The sequence below is a fragment of the Chrysemys picta genome, chromosome 1 (assembly GCF_011386835.1).
Source record: "Chrysemys picta bellii isolate R12L10 chromosome 1, ASM1138683v2, whole genome shotgun sequence".
Classification (NCBI taxonomy): Eukaryota; Metazoa; Chordata; order Testudines; family Emydidae; genus Chrysemys; species Chrysemys picta.
In genome coordinates, this window is record NC_088791.1 from 108421887 (window position 1) to 108433970 (window position 12084).

General features: G+C 43.6%; 1 protein-coding gene and 1 long non-coding RNA gene across 12 annotated transcripts in view; one reads left to right on the forward strand and one right to left on the reverse strand.

Annotated features, from left to right (window-relative positions):
- RESF1 (retroelement silencing factor 1) overlaps positions 1-5885 on the reverse strand; it is a 48086-nt gene extending 42201 nt beyond the window's left edge. For 2 of the 10 annotated variants that reach the window (XM_065566195.1, XM_065566214.1), the window contains exons 1-2: positions 5625-5867; positions 1894-2030 (exon numbers count right to left, since the gene is read on the reverse strand). The gene's annotated coding sequence lies outside the window, so the exon portion shown is untranslated. Of the gene's footprint in view, positions 1-964; positions 1746-1893; positions 2031-4586; positions 4963-5016; positions 5294-5624 lie in introns of those variants that run through there. The other 8 variants (XM_065566239.1, XM_065566198.1, XM_065566203.1 and 5 more) reach the window with 7 other exon arrangements.
- LOC122173182 (uncharacterized) lies at positions 5494-11153 on the forward strand. 2 transcript variants are annotated; one of them, XR_006173675.2, is made up of 3 exons: positions 5494-5620; positions 7053-7238; positions 8503-11153. It is a non-coding gene; the product is annotated as an uncharacterized LOC122173182 (long non-coding RNA). The 2 variants fall into 2 exon arrangements; XR_010592398.1 differs by lacking the exon at positions 5494-5620 and having other exon boundaries at positions 6827-7238.
- The last annotated feature ends 931 nt before the right edge of the window (positions 11154-12084 follow it).

Genomic DNA, 12084 nt, shown 5'->3' on the forward strand with positions numbered 1-12084 from the left:
TTTAAATGTCTCAAATGAAATTAATTTTAATTAACTTTTCCATTTGTACTTTAGTTATTTTCTAAAGTTAAATTCTCATTGGTTGATATAACCATTAAAACATGACTTACAACTACACAGAACCTTTAAACTAGATTTGGTAAATCTTTTTTGATATCTAGGAGGGTACACCTTAACTATACACACATATTTAAACTAAGACTGTCAAGCAATTAACAAAACTAATTGCCATTAATCTCACTGTTAAACAATAATAGAATACCATTTATTTAAATATTTTTGGATGTTTTCTACATTTTCAAATATATTGATTTCAATTACACCACAGAATACAAAGTGTACAGTTCCATGCAAATGTAAACAAACTGTCTGGTGGCCCGCCAGTGGATTACCCTGACAGGCGGCATGCGGGCATGTGCCGCAGGTTGCCCACCACTGATCTAGACCATCCCTGACAGATGTTTGTCTAACTTGCTCTTTAAAATCTCCAATGATGGAGATTCCACAACTTCCCCTAGACATATTAGTTTAGAATAAAAAACATTTTAAAAGCCTTTTTTCCCCCAGGGATTGTTACCCAAAAACAGGTTTTGGGAGCCCCTAGAATAGCCTACCTACTGCTCCCTTAATCTGTCCTTCCTAAAGTATGGGTTTTCAGGATAGTTAAGGAAATACTTGAAGGACACAGATACAGCCTTCCAATAAATGATTGACAGGCAGTATTTTTTCCAAAACAAGGCATCTTTTTATTAATGCAACTAAATTCCTAATACAGTAATAACCTAAAAACCTAAATAAAATACAAAGCCCTTATTCTAAGCTAAAAGGCATTTTAAACCGCAATAACGTACAGTTCAAATGATTCTGAGTGTGCTCTGTAACAGATGGCCAGTCTTTACTAACTTACACACACTCTATACTACTTTATGCTATGCTACACTATAATTATCACTAGCAAGCTTACTGTCAGTTGCTTTCTACTGCTGCCACTGCTGTCAGCTTCAGGCAGCTATCAGCTTGGCTCTGCTCCATCCCAATCGCTTCAACTGGGAGCTCCTGTCCGCTCCATCCCAATCTTCTCCCTACTGCTCTCTCTGCTCCTGAGTGTCTACTTTTATACTGTCCTATCAGCTCCTTACTGCAAATGGTCACTGCCAGTTGTTTACTTCAAAGTTATGATCTGCTGATCTTTCACCCCCTTGGCTTTCGGCTAATTTTATGTTATTTACCTCATTTGAAGCTCAAGCAATCTTTCCCCTTCTGCACCACAGAAGCTCACCTGTGGTGACCCATCATTGTTTTATTTTATTACTACTTTAACCTTTCTGCCCTTGAGCTATTTTCAGTGACCATGTGACTCGCAGCATCCAGTGGTATATGACATGCAGTGTCTAATGGTAGAGTGATTTTTGCTTATTCCAAATGGAAGCTAGGGACACAAAATGGAGTCTGAGGAATTTCTTAGATATCAGAATGTCCTTACTGAAATTTTCTCCCTCATGTTTTAATCTTATTTAACTTACCTAATCAATAAGTCAATGACAGCTGTAACTATTTAATCACTACTTATACTCCTGGGGGAATTCTGCACCAAAAAATTAAAAAATTCTGGAACAAGTTTCTTGAGGGAGACGGGAGGAACTGTTAGGGAGCTTCCCCCATGCAGACCCTGGCTGACCCCTAACCTCTCCCATTCAGTTAGGCACGGTGTCCCTCCACCCACACTCAAGACACCCACTCCCCCATCCCTATGTGGCCCTGCGCCTCCACTCCCATTCAGCCACTGCCCCAGTCTGTCCTTCCCCACTAGCCCTTATGAGCCCGTCTGTGGACGCCCCTGTTTGTGGACCCCCCAGCAGCCCCACACTGTCTCCCCATAGTCCGTCTCCTGACCTGGCCCTACAGGCGCGGTGAAGAAGGCTCTGCAGGCTCTTTCTCTTCCCTAGCTGACTGGCAGCAGCTGCTGTGGTCTATCACCCTCTGGTGGGCAAAAGATGAAACTGCAGCAACTTTTCAGCAGAAGCTTTTTTCTGTGCAAAAAAAAAAAATTAAAAATATGCACAGCTCATTAATTATGCACACATGCAGTGGCACAGAATTCCCCCAGGAGTATCCTGAAGCCATCTGTGGCCATAATTATCTCTTAGTGACTTAGATATTAATCAATTCATTACTCAATGGTTTGCTGTTACAATAAATGTTCCCTGCCTATCTGGTCAATTACATTGCCCATTTATGACAACCACCAAACTTTGTTAATTAGTCCTTTCTGCTTCTGGACTATGTCAGCAAGGTCAGAATAAGAAGAGTGGATATTACAATACAGTCCTATCAATGATAACAGATGTTAGTCTCACAGTAGCTCAGTTTAAAATAAAGCACTATCGTAGACAAGCTTCGGCCAACACAGCAAGAATTCTGGAATTTTTGGCCAAAGAACTGTGAGCTTAATACACAAAGAATTATAAAAGATGAATATTTACTAGCACTGCTTTACATAATTGGTAAGCTGAAGACACCTGTTTCAGGGATAAGGTCAGCAGGAACCATTGTGATCATCTAGTCTGACCTCCTATATAACATAGGCCAAGAACATCCTCAAAATAATTCCTAGGTCACATCTTTTAATAAGAAGATCCAAACTTAAATCTAAAAATTGTCAGTCATGGAGAATCCACCACAATCCTTGGTAAATTGTTCCAATGATTAGTTACTCTCACTATTAAAAATGTATCCCTTTTTCAAGTCTAATTTATCTAGCTTCAACTTCCAGCCATTGAATCACGTTATATCTGCCTCTGCTAAACTGAAAATTCCATTATTAAACATTTGTTCCCCCTGTAGATTCGTATAGACTAACCAAGTCACCCCTTAACTTTCCCTTGGTTAAGAAGAATCAACAGCTATTAGCAAAGATGGTCAGGGATACAACCCCCAAGCTTGAGGTGGCCCTAAATCTCTGACTGCCAGAAGCCAGGTGAGAAACAGGGGAGGATCATTCCAACTGTCCCGTTTGGCACACTCTCCCTGAAGCTCTGGTACTGGCCACTGACAAACAGAGAGAGGATAGTAGGCTAGATCAACCATTGGCCTGACCCTGGTTCTTAGAAGTATACACTGAGTTCTTTGAGTCTACTATCATCAGGCATGCTTCCTAATCCTTTTAGCATTCTGACTGCTCTTCGCTGAACCATTTTCAATTGTTCAATATCCTTCTTTATAAAATAATGGATTGTTCAATCATAAAAGATATTTGTAGCCAGATCATTATGACAAAACATTTGCTAGAGTGGTTCCTGATAAACTAAAAGCATCTATCAGAAGATCATTACTTCATCAATTACAGAAAACAGCTACCCACTCCTCAATCACAAGTAGCCCTTTTCTGGCCATCTGGACACATTTCCTAATAGTCAATGGGTCAGAGGACACACAACCCCTTACTAATATGCTACGGTCAAGCAAAATTCAGCTTATTGATAACACAATAGGGCAGATAAAGTTAAGCTTAAATACAAAGAATTATAAACACAAAGCATGGTGGGACTCTAGCTCACCTACAAAGAATCAAAGTGTAGTCATAAGTTACTATGGTGAGGTTGTTATTTATTTTTTTTAAGTCATCCCTTGAGGCTGGCTAGAGTAAGGAAGCCTGCTATCAGCTCAATGGCCCAAAAAAAACAAGGTTGAGAGGGCTGAACAACATGGTTCTTAAGACTCACAATCTTCAGCATGCCAATAGCTTTTTGAGACACAGACCAAGCCTCCTCAGCTTTTATTTATTTACCTTCCAATGGCATGAGCACGAGTTTATGGAGCAAGTTTTAGTGATTCTGTTCTTGCATTTCCTTTTTCCGCTGTATGCTTTGGCCTTGCAAATAGCATAAACTATGTTTTCAGTGCACTTCAGAGAATTCCAGTTCATCATATCTGTGATGCTAACAATTTATGTCCCTTACGATGAAAGTTTTCTTCTTCTTTAGCTCCACAGATTGGTTTGGTAGTTCAGTCACACCACTCAGCTTCTGGGTGTCCCTTCTAGCCAGAGTTTTATATCGTCACAGTATAACCTTAGATGTGCATTAATGGTTCTAGGCTGAATCATAAATGCAAGTCCTGAATGGACCATGGTATTGAGGGATATATGGAGATCAGCATATGGCACAAAAACTGATGACTGGGGGATTTTTATTTACATTACCATCTTGAATTGAACATGAAAACATCTTTGGAAACTATATTTTTCTTTGTGTTCAAAAGAATTCTAATCTGTACTGTAGTCTATAAATGTTCGTATATCATGGTCACCACCTTTGTATCTGATCACAGTCTGACCTGATATGGAACAGGAATCTGATGGGTCTGCCCCCTCCCAGGTGAGTGCCCTGGGCTATGGCAGGTCTTTCTAGTCTCTCTGGTTGAAACTGTTCAAATGTATATAAAACAGTTAAAAGAGTGTCAGAAGAGTAAAACTAAAGTGATATGTCCAAGACAAAACCTGGAACTCAAGTTTTAGAAATAGTGTTAATCTCAACACCATCAAACAAAACTGTTAGTGAATTGAGTTACTTTGCAGTCATACTAACCTTTACTGTGAAATCCAACTAGTAGTTCAAATTGTCCTAACCTGTTCTTTTTATATGCAGAATAAGTCAGAAGCAAGATGCATGTTGTGTTGCTGTTTGCCAGATATGGACTGGGTGCTAGGTACAGTTAATGCAGATGTCTCTATGGGCTACTGCCATCCTCCTCAATGCTGCGTACAAAACCACTGAATCATTCCGTTTATACTATTTGAACTAGTACCATCCAAATCTATATGCACTAAGTTCTGTTTTTAAACTCCAAACAGTTCTGAGTAACAGGAACACTAAAGTATCATGATTTCTATATTATACATAAATACACACGCAGAGTTTATTGTTCGAGACCCAACTAATCACTGCGTTTCCCTACACATACCCCCTGAAAACTGTAATGAATAACTGCGGAGCATCGCGCACCCAGGAGGCTCACCCCTGAGAATTGTATATCCTTTGTGCGATCCCAGGGAGCCCGTTTTAGTAACAGCAACTCGACACGGGCTGGAACAGTGATCAACCTGGGGACACGCCTGGGCCTCAGGCTCCTTCCCTTGGCACCGGGGAGAGGGAAAGCGGGGAGGCGCCGCTTCCTCCCGAGGCCCAGCGACAAAGCGCCCGCGCCAGCCGCTCAGAACCCCCAACCCCGCTTCGGATCGCCGGCGTCTCGCAGAGAAGCGGCGCGGACGCCTCCAAACACGCCCGGCTGCGAAGATCTGGGCGGAGGCAGCTCTCCCCCCACCCGCGGCTCCCCGGGGCCGCTCGCCCCTCCCCCCACTAGGGGGTCCCCTAGAGCCGCGGAGAGCGGCGCAGGCTGATGACCCGCAGCGACGCGACCCCCAACCACTGGGGCGACGAGACTGATGCCCCCCCCTTGCGCTGCGGAGGGGGGGGCGCGGGGGGGGGGGGTTATCTCCACACTCGGCCTCGGTTCAGCGAGCGGGGGGCGGGGAGTCCTCTTGCCCAAGCGCCCCGGAGCCCGGCCGCCACCTCTCCCGCGCGCTCCCCAGCCGGCCGCTCGGGACGCCGCCGCCGCGCAGGTACCTGAGCATGTAGCGGGCTCGGAGAGGCGGGCGGGACGGATGGTCCCGGTGAAGCGCAGCCGGCAGCGGGAGCTGGAACGAGGCGCGACCAATGGAGTGGGGGGGGGAGGGGCGAATCCGTTGTTGGTCCCCCGAGAGCGCGAGCCGTTGCCTCTGCTCTGCTCGCAATCGCTCTCGCGCGCGGCCCGAGCGCCGCGTTCCAACCCGGTCCCGGACTGACCCGCAAACTGCCCAACCCCGCCCCGCCCCGCCCCGCCCCGGCTGCCTGGACCCGCCCCCAGGAACGCTCGCCCCAGAGGAGCAGGCGGCGGCAGACAAGCTGCGGTCCTAGCGTCCTCCGAATTCCATTCGCTCTCCCTACCCCCCTCCCTCCCCGCTAGCAGAGCCCAGCGCCAGGCCCCCAAGCCGAGCGAGGTGGGCTGCCGTCTGGCCCCCAAGGCTGTCCTGCAGCCGCTCCGAGTCCCGCAGCCGCGGTGGGCGGAGCTGCTGAGCCAAAGTTTTGTGGGGGTCGGGTTGCAAGCAGTGAAGAAGCTTTTGCAAGGAATTGGAATTTGTTTAAGAGAGTCCCCCGCTGATGCAATTGGGTCAGTTGATCATTGAAAACAAAAATGTGAAATAAAAAATATTGGGGTGAGGGGGGAATTTCTCTTCCCCCCCCCCCCATTGGAATAAGCCCAACTAGGGGTAGCTTTGCTGAAAATTCATAAATTTGCAAATAAAACAAAACTATGTTATTCTCATTATTGATTGATTGCAGAAAACAAATAACAAAGGGAAGCGACCTCCGCTACACACTGGGCGGCAAAGTCACTTAGTCCAGTATCAGAGTGACCTGACCACGCTGAGAGTTACACCAGTGTTGATGATAATGGAACCAGACTCCCATCATGCTTTGAGCTAGGCCAAAGGAGAAGGGGGAAAATACTTTCTGAAAAAGCAATGTTGCAATGGCAATTTCTATATAAGGAATGAAATTATGCTAAAAGACTACAAAACCAGTTCTCACTAGCAGACGCATAAGAAGTGTACTTTGCTTTTATTTCTGTAATTACAAACATAATTGAATACAGTGTTTGTTATCAGGGGGTAGCCGTGTTAGTCTGTATCTACAAAAACAACAAGGAGTCTGGTGGCACCTTAAAGACTAACAGATTTATTTGGGCATAAGCTTTCGTGAGTAAAAACCTCACTTCTTCGGATGCATCCGAAGAAGTGAGGTTTTTACTCACGAAAGCTTATGCCCAAATAAATCTGTTAGTCTTTAAGGTGCCACCAGACTCCTTGTTGTTTTTGTTACAGTGTTTGTGTAACTAATATAAGAAAGTAGCTAGTACTAAAGTGAAATATATGTAGAGTGCTTTGTATGCATGCTTAATTGTATCACTTTGGAGTGCGTTGAAGATGAATGCTTTAATTTCTCTACCTGCAGAAAGCTTAGCAGAATCTGTCAAACTGTTGTGCCAGCTGCAGAGCCATACCAGGAAAGACAGGAGAAGATGAATGATTTTGTTGATGCTTAACCAACACTCCTTCTGTACCAAGCTAAAGCTAGTGTAGGATATCTTTATGTTTGCTGACTTCTGGAAAATTATGTTCAAAACACGATAAGAACCTGGTAAGAACTGTTGTAGAAATCTTGGGTAATGCATGGAGAATTCCGTCAGTCATAAACAAGTGTCCTATATAGACAGGCTTGCATTCATTTGAAACAGACCTACAGTCTTCTTATTACCTACAGTGGGTTATTCGACATCTCAGACCCTAACACGGTGTAACTATATAGTATTATACCAGTAAATTTTCTTGTGTGGACAAGTCCTTTTGTACCATATTTGGATACCTAAGTAGCTGCAGCAGCAAAAAATGCTCTCTGCCATCTGCAGCTGGCCAAAAGATTGTACCTGATCTAAATGAATGCAGATTTGGCCACAATGATCCACACAAGTGTGATATCTAGCTGGGACTGTTTCAAGTCTCTTTATTAAGGAAGCAAGTCTCCTGCCTTGAAGAAGCTCTAGCAGCCATCTACTTAGCAACACAGGCTACCAGGAACACATCATCCCACAAAGCCACTCTCTGTACAGATTGAACACAAAATCCAGTTCAAGGTTGCTCTCCTAGTTTTCAGACTCCTAGCTGGAATGGGTCCATCTCTCCCCCTGTAATCATAACCTCCCACATCAGCTGCATTCCACTGTAACAGTGTTACTGTTGACAAATAGGGTTAGCCTGTGGGAGTTAGGAAGTGAACCAGAAATATGGAACCATGTTGCATTCAGATCTTAATATAAAACTTCTCATTCACTTCAGCCAGCTTTCCCACAATAATACCCTCAGTCTCACAGATACATTCATTTCAAAACAGCAAAAACCCTAAACTCTCTTCCCTTTAATAATATCCTTATTTCACTAATTCTCCAATCATAATGTCTTTCAGGCTAGGCAGGAACTGAATTTTTAATATAAACAAAGCTTTCTTCTGAAAATACCTTTCATCATAAACAAGCAAAAAATGTGTGGAAGGCCTTTTTCACCCCCATTTTCAGAGACACCTTTAAAAGCAGATAGAGATGAAGAGACATATAGACCTGGTCTTCACTAGAAAAAAATGTTTGTTAACATGTTAAAATCCTAGAGTAGATAAGACAAGTATTTTTAACACATATGAGGTGGTGAGTTAAACCTGAGGATCCTCACTAGGGTTAAAGAATTAATACAAATCTATGCTAGGGTATTAACGTGTAACATGTTAGCAAACACACCTTTTTCTTTGTGAAGACATGGCCTATAAAGGTGTGTTCAAAGCTAATATGCATCAGCAGTTAAAATAAGTGATTTCAATCACAACGACTAAGTTTGTATTCTGTCTCCCTGAGCAGCAGCTGCTGAAAGAAAGAAAAACAAGATGGAAACAGTTGTCTCTGCTCTGATTGTTGTTTATGTCCTGGATGAAGGAAGAAGAGCTCTGGGAATTCAACTGAGACATATGTATCAGAGGTTATCTGGATTACTAGTGTGTTATTTTTATAAAGGTCCAGAGAAAGCTATTATGCTGGCCATGACATCCTGGGAGTGAACAAAGATTCTTTTGCAGGAATGTAAACTATCTCATCAGAGGCCATCTAGTTGAACACATCCTTTTGTTACCTCAGAGCACAGAATAAATTACTTCCCTAATGATAAAAAATAGCAGAGTGGCAAGGCCATTAAGCAAAGCCATTGTTTCACATGTATCTCATGGAAACAAAGTACTAAAAACCCCCACCCTCCTCAATACATATGATGACTGAATACATATGGGAAAGGCACTGCTATTAAAATACTGTAATGCAAATCAGTAGAAGAAAAACAGGACACTTTTGCCTCACTTACAATGGGCATTTAATCAAATTAGCTGAACTGATTTTAAATGGCTTAAAAGAGGTTAACAGTTTTAACGTGGATTGACTGAACAATTTAGCCTGGGCTAGACTGAATGTATCTATCTAAGGTATTTATCTGGTCCCCATCACTACAGTATCTGAATACCTCACAATCTTGAATGTATTTATCCTCACAATACTCCTGTGAGGTATGTAAGTATTATTTTTACAGAGGGGAAACTGAGGCACGGAGCTCAAGTGAATTGCCCAAGGTTACAGAGGAAGTCTGTGGTGGAGCAGGGAATCCAACCTTCTGGCTAGCACCTTATCCTCTCTAAACCCAATTTAAACTTTTAAATATTTAAATAGTTAAAACATTTTCAGCTAACTCAAAGGCTCAGTGTAGTCAGGATCTGAAGAAGGAGTGATCTATGGAAGTCTAGGAGAAAACAGAATTATAACCATAGAAAGTAAGATTAAAAGAGGAACCAATTACAATTGGAGAAAATATCACTTTGGAGAGTGAAGGAAATGATTGTCTCTAGTCCAATTTAGCAATTCAGGGAACTGATGATTCAGAGTCTTTCATCTCTAGTTTACCAATTAACATATAACCCAGGGTTGTAGTTAGAGACAGTTGTTACCATCTTACGTTTGGCAGACTGTGCAATGAATTTTGATGGTCTCAGTGCAGTTCTATGTCACAGGAGTCAGTGTAGCATCATTTGGAATTTTGTTGGTACTTGTAGCCTAAGCAGTGTGACACACCCAGACCAGTGGGATACAGGTAGACGGCAAATATACTGGTCACTGGATGAGTAGTTTTCTGTTCCCTGAGTGACTAGAGCAGGGGCTGCACTAGAGTAATCAGGAACTTGCTAGAACCAGTTAAGGCAGGCAGGCTAATTAGGACACATGGAGCCAATTAAGAAGCAGCTGCTAGAATCAATTAAGGCAGGCTAATCAGGGCACCTGGGTTTTAAAAAGGAGCTCACTTCAGTTTGTGGTGTGAGTGTGAGGAGCTGGGTGCAAGAAGTGCAAGGAGCTGAGAGGGTGTGCTGTTGGAGGACTGAGGAACACAAGTGTTATCAGACAGGAGGAGGAAGGTCCTGTGGTGAGAATAAAGAAGGTGTTTGGAGGAGGCCATGGAAAAGTAGTCCAGGGAGTTGTAGCTGTCATGCAGCTGTTACAGGAGGCACTATAGACAGCTGCAGTCCACAGGGCCCTGGGCTGGAACCTGGAGTAGAGGGCGGGCCTGAGTTCCCCCCCAAACCTCCCAATTGACCTGGACTGTGGGTTGTCCTAGAGGGGAAGGTCTCTGGGCTGTTCCCCAACCCACATGCTGAATCTCTGAGGCAAGAAAATCCGCCAATAAGTGCAGGGCCTACCAAGAGGAAGAACTTTGTCACAGCTGTGGGGAAATAGAACAGGGGGACCTTCTTTTTAATAGGCAGAGCTTTAAATCTGAAGGCCCCGAAATAAACCCTCCAACAGAGATCTGTTATGCTGACTGACTTTACACAGAGTAGTACAGGCCTAAGACTGAACAACACGGTTCTCTACCAAACTTGGTCAAGGGTAATGACCGGGGGCGGGGGAGAAAAACACAGAACAATGCTAAAGGCTACAGCAAGAAACTGCTTTAGCAACATAATAACCGCAAGTTTATGAAACTGCTCTAAAAATAGAATATCCACTTACATTAAGAAATTGCTTTTGCAAAGAGTTAATCATTCTTGCAGTTGCGGCTATCTGCACCATTTTTCAATTCCAGCTATCTGCAAATTAACCAATCATAGATCTTCTTTTAGCGTCCCATGATAACCCCCCCCCCTTAACCGAAAACCCCCGGAAAATAACATGTGCCTTGCTGAGAAATGTACCCAAACTGGTGCCAAGTACCACCCCTGGGGAAAATCGCCAAGTGCCCCTCTACCCAAATAAACACCCACCTCTCGGAAAAATAATGAGGAAGGTACCGGGAGGGGGGACTGACCCCAACCCCAGTTTCTTAACTCATGACATATTGTTTGTACTTTGCTTGCGGTTTAATGAAATAAAAACCCGCCTGCGAGCGGCCCTCGGGGTGTCAGTTTTTGAACTGCACCCCAAACGCGTTTGGTACGTATTGCAATAAAAGCCTCAGGCTCTGAGTCTGTGAACTAAAATCAGTGCGTGGGTGATTCTTTCCACGACACAGCAGATAAAGCAAGGATTGAATGGGCATGGAGAATTCACTGTCCTTGCTCGGTTGAGGTGGTTGCTATAACGGTTAAGGCAAACAAGCATGCTACATATCCTGTATCTGTTCTTTGGACAGAGAACTACAGTCTTCAGAGTTGGCAAGCTGACACATTTGCTGAATACTACATTCAAATCACACACAAATAAAAACTTTACAACGTAAAGAAAATGATTCATCTTACTATGATCAGAAATAGGGTAACCAGGTTTAATTGCTTACCAAAATTGCCCCAGCTTTGATCTAAAAAAAAAAGTAAATCTTCTGATAAAGAGACTAGAGTAAAAAAAAAAAAACTTTCAGGGGATGAGCATACTTGCCAAAGGCCTTAAAACTATGGAACTTCCTTCCATCACAGATCAGGATGAGCCCCAGTTTTACGAGTCTAAGAGCCAGATACATCTCTGTGTAGATCTTCCCTTTACCTGAACTATAAAGGTACATCTATACTTACCTCCGGGTCTGGTGGTAAGCAATCGATCTTCTGGGATCGATTTATCGCGTCTTGTCTAAATCGATCCCGGAAGTGCTCGCCGTCGATGCAGGTACTCCTGCTTGGCGAGAGGAGTACGCGGAGTCGACGGGGGAGCCTGCCTGCTGTGTGGACCCGCAGTAAGTTCGAACTAAGAGAGTTCGACTTCAGCTACGTGAATAACTGTGGGGTCCCATGCGGAGCGGATAAAGCACATGACCAATGTGGTTGCAAGCTGAATCGAATCCTGTTTATTACAAGCTTTCTTTTATAGTTTTTCTTAACATTATATAACCCAATTAGGCTATAATCACACATCTACGGATTGGACAAGAAGGAGAATCATGTGTTTATTACATGTATAGCCCCACACCGATTGGTTCAA